The sequence below is a fragment of the Symphodus melops genome, assembly GCF_947650265.1.
Source record: "Symphodus melops genome assembly, chromosome: 10".
In the NCBI taxonomy this organism is placed as follows: domain Eukaryota; kingdom Metazoa; phylum Chordata; class Actinopteri; order Labriformes; family Labridae; genus Symphodus; species Symphodus melops.
Genome location: NC_136700.1, coordinates 9,416,305 through 9,431,123, shown reverse-complemented (window position 1 = coordinate 9,431,123; position 14,819 = coordinate 9,416,305).

The window sequence follows — 14,819 nt, the reverse complement described above, 5'->3', positions numbered from 1 at the left end:
GTTGTATCTGAACTAACAGGTCTGGTTGATTTGTTTGGAAGGTTGTTTCCAAGAAGACACATGCTATCGTCCAGAAGAAGTCTCCTGCAGTCAACATGTCTCTGAATGGGACTTCATACGGGTCAGTCTGCTCTCTTCATGTGTCGTTTCAAAAGTCTAACTTTGCCGTATTAGGTCTCATGAGAACTGATGTCAGTACCTTTATAAGCAATGCTTTGAGAATATATTGTACATTTCTGACTCAACAGTTTATTAATGATCGATTATGAAGACGTGTTTTTTGTTGTTTGACAGAACGACATTGCATTATGATAATGCTGCAGAGAGGAACATTGACGAGCGATATGACAGTCATCTCTCCTTGAACCTTTCCACACACCAACTCTATATCTAACCTGTTGTGTGTGCTTTTCCAGCCTGTGCATCTAACTGTGTTTGCTTTATACCTGTGTAGACTTGCAGCAGAGCCAAACTGCCCAAAAAAAAGGAAGGTCAGTGAAATCAAAGTGCTTCACCGCTCCCACACTTCTTTTCTTTTGTGATTAGACAGATCACACAAAAATACATTTACCTCTGCAGTACGTCTCTGAGCACCGGCGTAAACACAGTGTTTCCTTTAGAAACGTGGGGAGAGACAGAATGTAAACGCCTGTGGCACAAATCCTCCCACCCCCCGCTGCATCTTTTTATGCCACAGTGTCTGCTATCTGTCGAAGGTGGTAACGCATGGATGAGGGCACAGCTGGAAGAGAAATGGAAGGGGACGTATAAAAACAGGGACTGAGAGGGAGATAAGGTAGTGTGGAGTTGGTTAACTGGGACTGTTTTTTGATGGGGTTTTTTTGAGCCAGAAGAAGTGGGAGACTGACACACGCAGAGGGAGGTTAAGGATAAAGAGACGCGAGCTGGAACAAAAGCAACAGCATTTAATATGAAACAGAATTTCAGAGGTAGCCCGCTAGCTTAGTCGTCATGACAACAAGACACTTAAACCAGCATTTAATTGGCGCTGTCTGCACTTGTCTGTTGTATCTCCATCCACTCCCTCAGTGTACAGTATATAATTACACTGTGATTTGTGGGTGTCATGTACCAGCACAAGTCTGCCTACGATATGGTAGGCTATACATTATTGTGTTTGATTTGTAATGTAATACCTTGTTCTGACTTCACATACAAACGAGTAGCAATCGTCAGGTTTTGAAATGAAATCTTTTCAACTGAAGAGTAAGAATTGTACTTTTGGTCACATTGAAGGAGCTGTTGCATCCTGTCTGAACGTCGTCATGGAGACAATTTGTGGGCACTTACAGTTTAGTCTGAATGTCTTCAAAGTGAGACTGTGAGAGCTGAGAATGCCAAACCATCTTTCTTGATATGTAACGTGGATCTGCACTATCAGTCCGACATCCAGTATGTTAATTATGACAACACCGGACCCAGTACCGATGTTGGATCGGATCGGTCTCATCTCTAGTTTGGAGTCAGACAAAGCAGACTGAAATAAGAGAAACTCGGGTTCTGTGTGAGGAAAGGAAGCTTGTTGTTTACATTGACTTGCATTTTCATGTTTTTTTATATTTGCGTATGTTGTTTACAACTACCCATATAAGTCCTCATTCTCCATCCAACTTTGAATGCTTACCAGACTTCATGTTTTTTTATCCTTTTGGACCGCATGCAACATTGTCTTAGAATCTCTTCTCTTTTGAAACACTGTGTAAACAATGTTTGCATATACAGGTGTTTCAATAGATGAAGATCTAAGCAATGAGAAAAGGTTTTAGTGGATATGTTGAGACTTTCTAGTATCAATGATGTTTAGTTCCAGGCTTTGTTTACACAATCCAAGTCTGCAGAGCTTTTAACAGAACAGAGTGTTTTAACTTTTGAGGTTTTCTCTTCTCGTCTTTACAGTAGCTTCTGTCTAGTTTTTCTTTCTGCAAGTTTCACTGCCAGTTTTGGTTTTAAAAGCTCTAATAAGTGCACACACTGAAAAAAGACTCCAAAACATTGGAGATGCTCAGGAGGGAAGTTAAAATCAAAATGATTGCGATGGTTACGTGTTTGGTTGGCAAAAGGCAATTTACTGTTTCTCAAGGTGCAGAGCTCTGAATGTGTCTCTCAGGCTCCCCACGGGTTATTTGTCTATTTACAGAGAACTGTAGGCGGTAAAGAGCAAGTATTCAAGCCAGGACAGGATGGAAATGTTCTCTTAAGAATGTAGCAGCTGCAGTGACAGAGGAGTAGACACACAAGAAGAGGATAGTAAGCAGATTAATGGAAATGTATAATTTTTAGTGGAAATATAGGATTATAAGAGTCAGATCACAGGGTTTATTTTAGTAGATTGTCTTTTAACAGTACACTTTACAGATGAACAGAGGATACAAGCACAAACCTGTATCGAAAACCTATATTTCTATTTTTTAAAGAATTACCTGGTAATGTCCTTTGTGCTAAATGTACTGGTTGTGTTGAAGCACCAAACAAGCCAATGCATAGTGTTAGCTGCAGGCTGGCAGATGCAATGACAGTCTGTCTGGGAAAAAAAAAAGAAAACTCTGATGAATAATTTGCAGTCTCTTTCCTTTTCCCACCATCTTCAAGATAGATACAACTCTTTTTCCTTCAAGTTTAAACATGAGCACAAACACGCTTACTCCCACAGGCCCCAACTCCCACACTCAGCCGGAGTTTTTCTTCAAATATTTAAAAAAGAAAAAGAAAAAAGAAACGGTTTATGGTTTATAGTTTGTAATTATTGTCACTATTTTACATGGTTAAACAAAGATAGGTAGCACCCTACAGAACAAGGATGTCATTCAACTAACACACACGTTACTCTAAAATGAGTATAAACTATTGATTATTTATTGAAAACATACAGTAGGTGGTTTGAAGTAAAAACACTCCGATTCAGCTGTGCATTCCTGTGAAGTGAAATAATTCCTCCATGCCTCCTGGGGCGAATACACACTCACACACACACACACACACACACACACACACACACACACACACACACACATTCTCTCTCTCTCTCTCTCTCTCCTGCACATACACTGTTGAGCATTGTGGTTGTGTCTGGGCCTGCAGTTGATAAGATAGGGTTGGGTTGCACAGCTTGAAGGCAGATACTATTGTGGCCGTTGACAGGAAACTGAAACAGGGTGGGATGTTAGGGCTCTAAATCTACATGTGTGTTTGTTGCTGTGTGTGTGTGTGTGTGTGTGTGTGTGTGTGTGTGTGTGTGTGTGTGTGTGTGTGTGTGAGAGAGAGAGAGAGAGTGTGTGTGTGTGTGTTTCATACTTGTTTGAACGTTTGCCCTTTCCCCTCTTGTCAAACGCCAGCCAAACGGTTTTCTCCAAATTCACTGTAATGCTTCAATGAATGCCTCTTCTCACTTGTGGTCTGAGTGGGCTCTTGTGCTCTGTGTGAATGAGTGAGTGTGCCCCCCCAAAAAGGGAAGAGAGAGACAGAGAGAGAGAGAGAGAGAGAGAGAGAGAGAGAGAGAGAGAGGGGAGCCATACTGTACTGTAGGTCAGTCTGCATTCTGCCATTTGGCCACCAGACGGGACAGTGGGGCTACTGTACAAGCTGGCACTATTGTGTTCATGTGAATGAAGGCCCTGTTACAGACCCACAAACACACTGACCCATCTCTGTTTTCAGTCCAGGTCACTGGGTTCAAGTGCTGTGTTGTAGATTATTTATGTCAGACGCACATGTGACTTGCATCTTTATGTAAAATGTGACAAGCTACAAGAAGACAACTTCAAATGTCCTAACCCTCTTGAAAAATGTAACTGTTTCTAAAACCAATACAGTCCTACAGTACAGTGTATTTTTTAAGCCTATCATGTCTTCTTGATTGTATTACGTTAAACTGAGAGATGTTTAACATTCACATCAAGAATTCCTATAAAAAAACCTAAATTGCCAAATTGTAATATTTTTATGTTTTCAAACAACCTTAAAACAATGAATGCCATTGAACACACAAATTTGCACTAACAAAAGAGGATCTCAACCAACCTCTTTCAAAGCACTTTGTAAGAGTCTGAAATGTAACAACAGCCCATGTGCGCCGCGTTTCTCTATTTGTTGTTGTTTTCTCAATGTGTGTGTTTTTGACTGAAGTTTCATTTCTGTACTTGCAGAGCGATTGATGCTTATGCAGTTGTTTTACCCTTTTGCGGCACATTTGTTTGTTTTGCAGTGTGTTTGTGTTTTTTTGTTTTTGTTTGTGTTGTTTATTTGGGAGTTTGCATTTGCTTTTGAGTGTGCTGTGTTTCTGATTATGCTGCGTCGTTTCATCAGTTGCCAAGTGTTTGACCCCTATCGGCCACCATACATACATGTCCAAAACACAATACAGACAGAGTTAAGAAAAATACAACACAATGCATAATATTAAGAGTAAGGGAGGATAAATATCAACAGCTTAGGCAAATTAGAACAAAAAAGAAAAAAAGAATTGAGGAAATAGAAGGTTTCCTATTTGGTCACAGCTCATACAGCATGTCTGTTTCTCTACATAAGGCCAAATCACATCTACGGCTCTGCTGATTGGATAGTGAGAGTTCTATGAGAGGCTTTGTGTCGTAACCCAAACCACATGGTGTTCAATAAGATAACCACATTGTATTTTGATGTGACAACACAATGGCCAAGACTGAGGCACAAAGACAGATACATGTTTACCAGTGATTTGTGACGGAAGAAACATTTTATAACGCTCAATCATTGTATGTGTTGCTCTTGAAAGTGGATTATCAAACTATTTGTTTTTTAATTTAATTGAGTGACTTGTTTCTATTGAATGTGGCAGGAGGTTTCTCAGTCAACCACGTTCATAGAATCTAATGGACCAAAGTGAAATAAAACAATTTGAAGTATCCGAATGATGGGAATATTGAGGGAAAGCTTTGGGAATATCTTCTGTACAAAAGGTCTAATGTTATTCCAAATATCCCACGAATGTCTTCCAAAACACCCAACCACAATTATTATGGCTCCCAGTTTTACAGGGAAAATAAGCCCCACCTATGACATGCTGTTATGATACGCTAACCAAACTCTGAAAAACCCACGGGAGGGACATTAGATAATGCATGAGTGTTAGGACATGGTTCTTTTTACCCTTTCTGCTCCAAACATGAGCAACAAAAGAAAGCATGATATAACACCAAGCACCAAGCAGAGTGAAATCCATTACTACCTGCATTCCAGGGTCATTGGCAGGTATAATGAACCCTGCGGCTTGCTTTACATACGGCTTTCTAATTCAGTTGGAGATGTGAAAGGGTGTCACAGTGAAGAGCTCCATTAGTCTGTGTGGGTCAAAGTCAACGGTTCGTCTGGGAGAGGAGGCTCCCCTCCAATCTGAGAGCAGAGGTGAGCAGAGTGTTCAGAGATGACTCACAGTGTGTAGGTGCAGGAAAAATAGATTACTCTGAACCCTCAGGCTTTTTGCTTTATCTTGTCTTGCAAAAGAGTGAAAGAAAGATACAAAAATAAAGATGAGAAATGCAGCTGCTCGAAGCAACATCTATCTATCTATCTATCTATCTATCTATCTATCTATCTATCTATCTATCTATCTATCTATCTATCTATCTATCTATCTATCTATCTATCTATCTATCTATCTATCTATCTATCTGCATCTTGAACATGTAGTTTTTTATTAATACAATACGTTTTTTTGTGTGTTTTTTTTAACTCTTTACCTGCCAGACAAAAGGAAGCAATTAACCGTTTTGTCAGTCCTTGAGAGGACATTTCAAGCAAAGTTCAACTTTGCTCAAAGACATTGCAAAAACAAACAAATGAAAAACAAATCTTTCAGACTGCTGCTTTGTCAGTTAAGACATGAGCTCACTTACTTCTCTGATGAGCTCATGCTGCAGTGCCTTTGTTCACACATGGCCAAGATTGCTTCTTCTTTTTTTTTTTTAAAAAAACCTCCCCAACCTGTTCTTCAACGTGCTGACTTAAATATTTCCCCAATCACTCGCCTAGATATCCCGCCATGCTTTTAGTCACACTGCAGTGACTGACAAACATTTATCAATGATGTCAGTCTGTATGCACTGATGATATCATCGTTTGCAGACAGACCCTCTTAAATCATTCATAGTTGATGTTTTCAGCACCCTGCAGACTTTGATTATATGACAATTTCATCTCTCTGTCTCTGGAGTGAGCACTTTGTCAGTACATCCCGCAGGCCATTTCCAGAAAATCGTATTTAGAGGAGGACGAATAAAATATTTCCACCACATTTCTTACATGTGTCACAAGTACTGTGGAATCATTTGCATGGTCGTTAAGTGTCATGCATCTCCCCCAAGCTGATATTTGAAGCAATTGTTTTATTTATCAAGAGGTTTAATGTAACAAAAGCTACGTGAACTTCCTTTTGCAACAGGGACACCCTTACAGAGAATCAGCAGGAAAAAGATTTTAAATTGACAACAAGAGAGAAATGTTACAGGTCTGAGGAATAAAAACCAGCACAACAGGGACAGGAATTTAGCCCAGAGAGGGAGACGACATGAACAGATGAGAGAGAAAAAAGGAGATGCTGCCAGATTCGTAAGTGGCAGACGTGGCATGTTGGGCAGAACTGTCATTCAGCGGTATTCTGGGCCGCTCAGGACCGGCGGATCTACGGCAAGCCGAGGAGTGTGGGAGGGAAGACTGACAGGAGCCGGAGCGGAAGGATCTGTTCTGTTTTATGACTGAGTGACAGGACAGTGAGGTGTGCGAGATTTGCTGTGTGTTTAAGTGATTTAGCAGGACAGTTGTTGAGCATGTCGTGTGCTCACGTCAAGCAGACGAAAGTGGATGGTTTCGGATTTTTTTGTGAGTGGGCGCTGTTTCAGGATGAAAAAAAGAGCAATTTCTCCCTTCCCTTTAAAATACACGCTCAAGCTTCTTCTGCAGCCAGTTTTGTGTGCTCAGATTTGCCTTGTAGCATGTGTCGATTATTATCAGCATCTATTGACTCACAAGGTTGTCACCAAGCAAAAAGGGACAGAAAGAGGGAAAAAAACCAAAACATGCTCTGAAGATGGCTGAGGAGAAAACTGGGCTGGAAGAGGACTGAAATAGCCTTTGGTGCAGTATGACTAAGACTTTAATTGCAGAGGGACAGAGATGTGGCCCTCTATTGTGTGTGTGTGTGTGTGTGTGTGTGTGTGTGTGTGTGTGTGTGTGTGTGTGTGTGTTCTTATTTATGTATGTGTGTGCAATGTGTAGCTGTTTCCTTGTTTATCCTCAATACAAAGATATCGCTTATCATGCAGTTTGGAGAAAATTAGTTTCATTTCTGTGTGTTCCTGGATTTACCTGTCAGCTGGTTTGCAGAGTGTGTGTGTGTGTGGGTGTGTGTGTTTAGGTGTGTGTGTGTGTGTGTGTGTGTGTGTGAGTTTTTGTGTTTGTGCATTTCGCCTCCATTTGCACTCTGTGAGAAAACTAAACAGTGATGTTTTTTGGTTCTTTTCCTCCGAGGCTAAATTGCTGTCACTGTTTGTGCGACCTCTCCTCCGAACAAACACACACTCACACACTTACAACAATACATCTCCATTCTTGTCTCCCTTCTTGTTTTTTTCACACTTTCTCTCCCTCAAATAAACATTTCCGGATGTGATTAGCACCACAAGAGCATCACCCCCCCCTAACTCTTAACATCTGTCCTTTTTGCTTTGCCTCTGTTCCAGTGTGAGGATTTGTGCCACCAGATGACTCAAACTGAAGCTGCAGGGTGAATGTAGGATCTGTTGTTACATTGTGTATGTGTGGAAAGACAGAGGTGTGAACCCTGGGACTTGTGTCTTGGCTGTAGTAAACCCCAAAGGTAAGCAATCATATCTAATTACAACCAACATATTGCTAACAGGTCTCAGTTGTTGCAACTGTATTTAACTACAAAACAGTGATGAATCCCGAGCTTCCGGGAGGAATCTGAGGAAGTGCAGCACCGATTCATCAATTAACCAACTTTTATATTAAACCAATGACATTCACTGACACTGCTGATGAAGCTCTATGTCACACTGAGTCCTTTCAGCAGTGTGAAGAAACTGCAGCACATAGTGAATGGAGTGTCACAAAATCACATTTTTCCCCCGTAATAGTCACACATTTAGTTGCAGACACTTCTCCCTAGTTATCAGGGAGGAAGTGATGCTAACCCATCTTCCTGTTACAGTTTTAGTTTGTCAGTCCTCCTGGTGTATGGATGCAGTGTGTGTGTGTGTGTGCGCGTGTGTGTATGCTTATAGGTAAGTGATATTTAAATGAAATTATCTTTAATGGTTCATGATATCCATTTCGTCCTCAAAATAAAGAAAACACTTTTACATGTTTTCAAAGGGAAACAATGGGCTGCAATGATCTTTTTCTGTATTTGTTTACATTTCTGCTCTGAGGCTGTGGATGTATATACAGTGTGTACTGTATATATTTTATCAACAATGAAACAGATTAAGAATTTTATCTGAAATAGCGACATAATATAGAGTCCAAATAAACATGTTATACAGAACATTAAATACCAATAGAACCACCATCACGTCACAAAAGTAATGAGTCCAACATTTTGGTTGATGACCAAAAGCAAATTGAACATCTTTCCATGAGCCTCAGCTCTGCTTTGTGTTTTGACAGAATATGCTTCCTATAGCTAAACTAAAATGATGAATATAGCAACCAGGCCACCGCTGCTTTCACAAGTGTGCTAGCAATCTCAATTGATGGACGTTAGCATGAGCTACTGTACATGCTAAGTAGTTTTAGTATTCTCATTCTCATATTTCTCATTGTCTATTTCTGTACTTGAGCTATACTTTTCTTAAAGTAGATTGATATGTATTAGTAGCAGTCGTGCAGAAATAGCAGCATCTGTGCTGCTGTCACTTCATATTTGTTTAACTAGACTTACTTTATGATGCACTGAATTTCATGTAATCGCTGCGTGATTCTTTTATGCACTGATCTGAGTGCATGCATAGGCTCTGGAAATGTGTTTTTAGTATGTATAGTCTCATTATTGCATTTCTGTTCAACCGACTGTAGTTTAAATGGCTCACATTGTCAATCATCCTGCATCTCGTGCAGCTTCAGGGCAAATTCTGTTGTTGATCTCTGGATGAGGACTGTCTACAGTGGAGGAAGTACTGAAATACACTGTAGTAAATCTGCAGAGTAAATAATTGAGTACACTTAATGCAAGACACCTTGTCTCACTAGATGAAACATCACCCATTATTTGAGGACTAGAGGGGGCTATACAATTCCAGTTCAGTTACAATGATTATAATTGGTATAAATGTATCTGTGATTTTATCTGGTAACAAGACAATAGAGAGAACAGGGAAATCTATCATGCTCAAAGATAATCACAAACAATATAATAAAGTATTTATATGTGTATCTTTATGCCCTCTACTGTTGGCATCAGGTATTGCAAAAATATGTCTCATAATGTATTTATTAACCAGCTTTTTATCTACTGTATCTGGACATGTCTTGCAAAAAACAAAAGAAAACAAGCAAAAAAACAACACATGAAAAAAACAAAACAAGTGAGAACACAATGTACCTTAGTGTGTCACACGTCTTTGTCAGGAAGTTGACCCCCAGTAATCCCGGTTTCCACTTCCAGATTTGATCTCATTATAATTTCACCATTCATACCCAGCAGTGTATATTTCAATGCCACACTTATTGCAACATGCTACACATGATGATGACATCATCATTATCCTGCGGCAAACATCAAGTAAGAACCCATGGGGGGAGTCAATCACGGGTCACTGCAATAATGCAGGCCAATAAGCACAAGCCAAAAGGCCCCGTAACCATGGTGATTAGCCTGAGTTCAAACACTTGTATGTGTGGCAGATGCCCCCTGTGTTGGCTCCATATGTACATGAGTACATCCTAATCTGTGGGCGGCTGCACGCATGAAACAACAGAGGTAAAGTCGCTCACACCATCACACATGCAATAAAGATCTTTTGTCCTACTTTGGTAACATATGGCTAATGCATTCATAATGTGATAGTGAGATCCATGCATGTTTATTTTACCTTTTACATGTTCTCCCTGTTTTGGTGCGCACTTTTTTTTTCACACCTCGGAGCCCCTGTAACTCGTGGTAATTACAGTCGTTAGCTCTCCTCTGTATTGTTCTCCAAGAGGATGGATGAGGAGACGTGTGGGTGGCATTGGAGGGTGAGGGGATGCAAGGACAGCGAGCAAACAGCACAGCTGAGTAGGAGAAGTACAATGAGCCGTGAGTCAGAGGAAGAGAAAAGATAGGTATGCAGAGAAAAGGTCAGTGTTCGGAGGGCTGGTTTAAAAAATGCCAGAAGATTGAGAACACTCAGGAAGGTTTGCGCTCACACAGTTCGTGTTATTGCCTGTTTTATGGCTTTAATGTTCAGATTTGGATAGGTAGGACTAGAGCAGGTGACTCACGGTGCATGGTGGAGAGTGAGGATTGGGCTGTTACTCAACCAAAGCTAAACAGAAAATAGTATTAAAAAACATACCACTATGACCTTCTTGTCCGAGAATAAAACGTGTGTTTGTAGCTCTCCTGTGATCAATTTATTTCAATTGTTGCACCCTGTGCGGAAAAAGCAGTATGTCTTGTCATTTGTCCTGTACATGTGGAAGAATTCTTTTTTTTTGGTAACAAAAATCTCATCCTGCTTTCTTTTCACCGTTGAATATGTCACTCATTGAGAATCTCTGCTTACTGAAATGTTAAAAACAGTAGTTTCACAAGCATGCAGTGAATCACTTCTTCTATCCTGCTCAGGCAGTTTAAGGCATCAAAAAGTGCTGTATAGAAGTGCATTTTCATGCTGATGGAAATGATAGATTTTGTAGGTCATGGAAGCATAAATATCAATCTGTTTCATCATAATCCAAAAACTCCTCCCAGAAGCTTACAGACGAAGACGTCACGATTCAAATTGAGTCTCTGCACAGTTTGACCCAGCACAAATCTTTGACTTCTTGTTTTTCTCTGATTTGCTTCACCACACCATCAACATGAAGAGCTCACTTGATCCCTGCACTCCTGATCCTCAAGACTGCAAGCAACTGTTTGTTATCCCTATTGTCTGCTACAGAATGATCTGAATTATATGTTATGCTACTTTGCACGCCCAGCAGCAAAGACACCGCAGTCATCCAAGTTATTCATATGCCACAGTTTGTTTTTTCAATATATTTTGCTTTCTTTATACATATAACCACATCACTACAAACTAAAATACTATGTTTGTTTCTCTAGTCTCACATTTTATAAAACGTAGACTCGCTTTGTCCTATCTGAGGGGCCATATTTTAGACTACAGTGTTTCTGAAATTCAAAGCAGTTCTCGTGCACATGCCTACTTTTATCGAGCGCTTCACTGAACTGGTCCCTGTCACAGTTTTCAGTCTTCAGATATGCAAGCAAATAGTTTGAGATTTTCCCCAAGATTGCAAGATGATAAACCATGACATTTCTGCCTACAGCACAGGACAACTGCAAGGAGTGGGATTTCATTTGTGGGCTTCAGAAATGACCTTTAAGAATTCAGTAGCAGCCTGTTTTTTTTCTTCAGTGTGTCTCCATTACTCCCTTAAACATTTTTTTAATGAAAGAAAGCCTCTACTAAAAAAATCTGATTATTATAAAACAGCTGGATATAATGCTGTTTTTGTTTCATTGTATGGGGTAAAATACTCCACTGGAGGTATGAAAAAAAATAAAAAATCTCCACAACTGAGACCAATGCACCCTGTAATACAACTGTTCATGTAAAGATAAAGAATGAAATGAAACAACATCAGACAGCAGAAAAATCCTCTAACTAATTGACTTTCTTGAAAAAGAAAAACACAGGTATTAAATGTAAGCCTTTCAAACCATCAATAGATGAAAATAAGATTAAACTGCTTAACACTTTAACACTGTGTAGCAGCAACACATAGAAGAGGTGCTTTTCCAGTGAGGTTTGATATTCTTTAATGCAAATACTTGCAACAGCCGTGAACACTTTAGGTTAAACCCTGCAGGTTAAGCAGCTTAAATACAAAATAATAAAGGATCATCCTTGGCATTCAAGATATTCTCTTCTTGCTGCAATGTTCATTTGGGCTATAAGCCATGTGAACACATTTTACGTTGTGTCAGATATATAAGGACTAGATATCTTTGTATGGCTAAAATCAGTTTTGAGCAGAGGAAGGGATGCAAGGATTCACAATAGCAGCTTGTCATTGTCTTTTTTCTCCAGAATCGTTAGCTTAACCTGAAAAACTGGTTCATCAGCCCGGGCTGCTGAGGTTTCAAAGGGAGCTCATCCTTCTAGCAATTGTTTGTTCAACTTAAAAGTCTTAAATATCCATGTCAAGAAAAATGCATTATTGAATCCATTATGTGTGGACCATCCATTATTGTCGCCAAGGCCTCTCACAGGGAGGATTAAGGGGAAAGCTTTCTGGGGCCCATTGGGAGGGTCCATAGATTAGCAAAATGGTCCATCCTAATATTAGGCAACCATTTTTTGTTTTTTTACATCTGAATACTCACCATTACCTCTTAAAGCAACAACTCATATTGTTGATTCAGTAAATTGTAACCTTTTGACCCCCTTCTTAAAAGCATTTGAGCCTTTTTGTTTTTAATGTTACTGATGTAAGCAGTCCCAGTGAGCTTAGACACTATGCCAGTTATATCGATGTGAGTAGTATAGCCATTCCAGGACCTGCACAATGTAAGGATGTCAGAAAAGAAGGAAGAAGAAAGGTGGGACCTGGCTATAGGGTGTCTGACCGAAACAACAACTTTTGAACAAACTTCTAATAGTCTGCTCCAAGGCCGATGGGAACCAGAGGGAGCTAATGTAAGCCAGAAGGCTAGCGCTAACACTATCGATTGCACATACTGTATGTTAAATCATATCCTTTCAGTGGCCTGGCAACTGCTCACGGCTCTCCACAAACAACACCTCAATTACGTATGTGTTTCAGGAGGACATTGAGATTGTTTCATTTAGATTGTTCCTCAAAAACTGTAGCTTAAAGTCTTGTTTGTGGACTGCAAACTCCAGCAAAACACAACATCCAATCCCCTACTTATCAAAGCAAAAAGCCTTTGAGATAAAAGCCTTTTTAGGATGGATTTTTATTTTATTTTAGTAGTTTTATATTCTCTTTCAGACTGTTCGGTCACTTATTTTTGCTGTAGTTCTGCTGACTTTGTTCTGAAACAGACTTTGTTCAGATGAGTAAAGCCCACACAGACACACAAAGCTAATTGCCCTATCACTCTTTAAAGTATGTAATGATGACAGATATCTAAAGCCAAGCCTGCCTCCTCTGTGGCTTTGATGCTTATTGTAATTGAAAGCTCCACTTGAGTAGATAAGTCATTGATCCTTCGATTTCAATCATTTCTCCCTGTACTCTTTATTATAGCTCAACTACTCTGCTGATCAATGACATTTACATTTTTTTTGTGCCTCACATAAAGTCAAGGTCACTGTGTAGATTCAGTGTTTCGCTCATCTCTTCATCATGGTGGATGTAGAGCAGCCTCTGGGGGCTTACATTTAGGCTTTCCAGACGAGCCTTGTCTGGTCTGACGGAAGAGGAAGTATCTTTTCCTTTTTTTCCCCCCCTACACAACATGAGGAAACATATATCTTTCAAACAATACAACAGGATAGACTGCTGGACTTCCTCTCGAGGACATAATGACGATTGTCACACGATTGTTTATTGCAACACTCACTGAGTTAATGAATGATGACGATTATGATAATGATGGTCATTTGAATTTGAAAGATTTGCGGAATGGGTTCATATTTCCTGGTGATCAAATTGATGTTCATGAGGACGTTTGTTGTGTGGGAGTAATTTGACAAGTTTGCAAACACAAGTGATAAACATTAAGAGGGAGGAAGGCCACATTATCATTTAAACATGTTAAGTCAGAAAATACAGTTGCATAAACAATCTGTGATGTGATTTTTCTTTTCCTCTGAAAACATACACATGATAATTCCATTATGGCTGCCAAAACATGAACACATTGTTGTCTACAACAGAGTCTATGACTAAAGCTAGGAACCACTCCTAAAAATATTAATCAGGCTATTCGTAAATTATTAAACAGTCACAGATTAACTTACTTTGTGAAGAGAAGATAGAATTATTGAAACGTCCACTTCTTTTAACTGAACTGATTGGGAAAGTTAATTATGACTATACCGCCCCTTAGCGGTCATATCAGTCAAGGTGAACTCCAACCAGGCATACGCACTTTCAATATATCCAATATTCAGTAAGCTACCATTTAAACAAACTCAAAAATGTGTATGCATACTTTTGAGTTTTCGTGTGAATTATTAAGCAATATGCTGTATGGCTATTTGAGTCATTTAACTTGTGTAATTTGTAGGGTGGATCTAATGAGGAAAACATCTTGTCATAATTTCGCAATTCCATTTTCAGGGATGCGTAAACACAGCTGCAAGTTGCATAACACGGATTTAACGAACTGGGAATGAAAAACAATCAATCTTTCCAGATCATTAGTTTACTTAAGACTTTAAAGGGACATTTGCGAGTGTCATACGTCGGATGGATTTAAATGTAAGGAATTTAGCTCAAGTAAACTGTGCCTGTAATGTAACTTATTTGGGACTGCAGAGTGGTTATATAAAGGGCTCATAAAATTAAGAATGCAATTGTCCCCTGCAAACAAATATCCGTCTATAGGCTATACAGTAAGTTAG